The 3,142-nt window shown below is 42.3% G+C and overlaps 1 pseudogene; it reads left to right on the top strand.

The window, feature by feature from the left end:
* The first annotated feature begins 2,788 nt into the window (after positions 1 to 2,788).
* Positions 2,789 to 2,907, top strand: LOC124803589 (annotated as a pseudogene).
* The last annotated feature ends 235 nt before the right edge of the window (positions 2,908 to 3,142 follow it).

The following is a 3,142-nucleotide window of genomic DNA, read 5'->3' as shown; positions in this document are numbered from 1 at the left end:
ACAGAACTTAAGCAAATACACCACCAAGCCGCCACATGTAATGGATTTATAGTAAGTGACACGGTATCTATGATCGGAGGTTTAGGGCTAATGCAAATACAAATTAAAACAAGCTAAACCGAGTTTCATTTGTGCAACCGGCACACCAGCTGCTAACGATCCCTCAACGAGTGAGCAGTCCATATGAGACTGCCGAGGTCAGGTACTTCGTTGTAAAATAATAACTGCCCTCATAGCCATTCACGGCTCCTTGTTTCTTATAGGAAATTTTGTTCATCAGGGTATGCCACAGACGTTAGGTGTCCGTTCCTGAATTTTCTAAATGCTGAAACTATGATCAAAAATTCTTAACATTGTCTTAGCAAGAGAAGGTGTATGATTTGAGGCGGTTATCGTTCCCTCCTGACATCTATCAGAGAAGGGTCCTGTACCGATATTTGCTCGGTAAACGCTGTCTTGACACCTTGTGATGTCATACTGTCTTTTAGCTATTTTCTCTCGTTGTGTGAACTCCATTCACATTCTGAGAAATGTAGTTGTCCACAGGATTAAACCAGACAGCTCTTATATTTTTAACGCAGTGCATTTCAGCGAGCAACTTCTGCTTGCGTATGGGCAGTATAGAAACACGGATTCCCGTTGAAATTTATGATCACTTCTAGAGAAGTAGTGCACAAATTACTGCACACATAGACCAAAATTACAACTCAACGTCCGTATCACAACACCCGGACGTAACGCTTATTCAAGACGCTGTTTAAATATCAAGCCCTGGAAAGAGAAAACAGTGATACATTCACTCACGCAATCGTCTCAGCGCACACAGTCCATATTCGTGCAAACGTGTACAATAAAATTTCAGTGTAAACAGTAGCCATAACATCGCAACGCATCGTTCGTGAATAGGGCAATCAGACTGCAGTTATTAACTTCACACAGTTTAAATCGAGCTGATTAGGCGCAGTGTACCTAAAACACATTCAGAATTTACATACACGATCTCAATATGAAACATACAAGTGAGCAGTGTAAATAATTATTCTGCGACGGTAGAGTGTGGTAGGCTATGTGTAACTGCTAATTCATTCATCTCGGAGATTACGAAATAGTCGATTGGGCCAACATTGTATTCTAAATATATAATTTGAACAACACTGAGGTTTCGTCAAAATAGATCCTACACAAATGGCACAGACTTTTACAAATCTAAAAGGCTCTACTAACAATAGCGAAAGTGTAGTGTTACCGAGTTGTTGAACTGATGTTCGATTTCAAGCATTCCACCACCTTGAATGTCCACAGCCCTATAACTTATATTCGACAGAGGTAGAAGACTAGTGAGGAAAGCTGAAGGGCACTATGTACCTATAACCAAACTAGTAAGTTGATTGTTATACAGGGTGGATTTTTTTCATCTTGAGATGACGAAATATCTCAAAAACTACGCATCGGATTAATAAGCGGAAAAAATACGTGCTCAATATTTTTTTAAATGTTATCCGGCGATGACAATGTCGATCCTCCCTCCCTCCCACACCTACCACCCCGCAACCCCCCCCCCCCCCCCCACACACATACACCAGGCATTCTATGGGAAAAATACGTGACTTTTGTAACACTTTGGCCTTGCGAGATGAATGCCACTGTAGAGTGGCGAGAAGATGCGAGAACTGTACACATACAATCTTTAAGATAACTGATATATTCTATAGGTAAAGGGAAGTTCTAGATCAATTATAGACAATGTGGTAGATAATAGAAAATGAGCAGCTCTAGTCAGTTTACAGATGCAATGGAGGATACTAAAGAAAAATGGAAAGGGAAAAAGAACTCTTAGGAGAGAGCAGCACATGAAGTATAGAACAAACAAACAACCTGGAAACGAAAAAGAAGTTTTGGGATATGGTACGACGAAACAGAAAAGGCCCTCCGAGATAAGCAAATAGCGTGTAAACGTACCTACTGCTGGAAGTAGATCAAGCTAGACAATATTAGGTACTTGTTAGAAATTCTGTAAAATCTCTAACAAGAAGAGCAAACATATGGGTGGAACATGGCGTATGTGGGAGACAAGACTTCGCTTGTAAATTATTGAAATATTTGAATAAACCTAAAAGAGACAGTACATGAATATATGTGATAGCACATGGCGAATACATTGAGCATTGCGAAGTGTTTGGTTTAATCCCAAAGCGACAATTCTATTAATCCTGAAGATGTGGCCAGAAAATTAATAAAAAAATATTGACTTGCTTACTTTAGAGAGAAGGAGGTAGTAATAAAACGAAAGACTAAAAGGTCACTGCGAACGAAGGGCATAAATATAGAATTCGTCGAGAACGGAGAAATTTTACTCAAACTCCGCCTTCCTCATCTATTAAACACCTGATGGATGTCTGCCCCACTAGTGGCACGGTCAGCTTGTTGGAATGCCACACACGGTGGCCCTGGTTCGATTCCCCATCTGGGGTGGGAGATTTTCTCCCTTCACGGACTGCATGTTGTGTTGTCCTTATCATCATTTCATCCCCATTGTCGACGCGCAAGTCGCACATTGTGGCGTCGCACTCAATAAAACTTGCTCTTGGCGGCCGAACTTCCCGCCTTGGAACTTCGGGCCACTGAAGCCATACGCTCATTTTATTTCATTTGCCTGATGAATTATAAGGAGGATCTCCGACACGTGATTAATGGCCACTGTCTCTTCTACATTTAAGATAGGGGAAAGAAATAAATCCACAAGTTACAGAGGTCCAAGCATACTAAATTCAACCTATAAGCTATATGGGGCAACCGCCTTACCGCAGTGGATACATCGGTTCTCGTCAGATCACCGAAGTTAAGCGCTGTTGGGCGTGGGCGGCACTTGGATGGGAGACCATCCGGGTCCGCCGTGCGCTGTTGCCATTTTTCGGGGTGCACTCAACCTCGTCATGCTAATTGAGGAGCTACTCGACCGAACAGTAGCGGCTCTGGTCAAAGAAAACCATCATAACGACCAGGAGAGCGGTGTGCTGACCACACGCCCCTCCAATTCGCATCCTCATCTGAAGATGACACGGCGGTCGGATGGTACCATTGGGCCACTTGTGGCTTTATAAGCTATATGCTAGTATATTAAATAACCAATTACAGCCATTAG

This window comes from Schistocerca piceifrons, chromosome 6 (genome assembly GCF_021461385.2).
Source record: "Schistocerca piceifrons isolate TAMUIC-IGC-003096 chromosome 6, iqSchPice1.1, whole genome shotgun sequence".
NCBI classification, from domain to species: domain Eukaryota; kingdom Metazoa; phylum Arthropoda; class Insecta; order Orthoptera; family Acrididae; genus Schistocerca; species Schistocerca piceifrons.
Note: the sequence above shows the minus strand (reverse complement) of the source record. Positions and strands in the feature narration are given on the sequence as shown.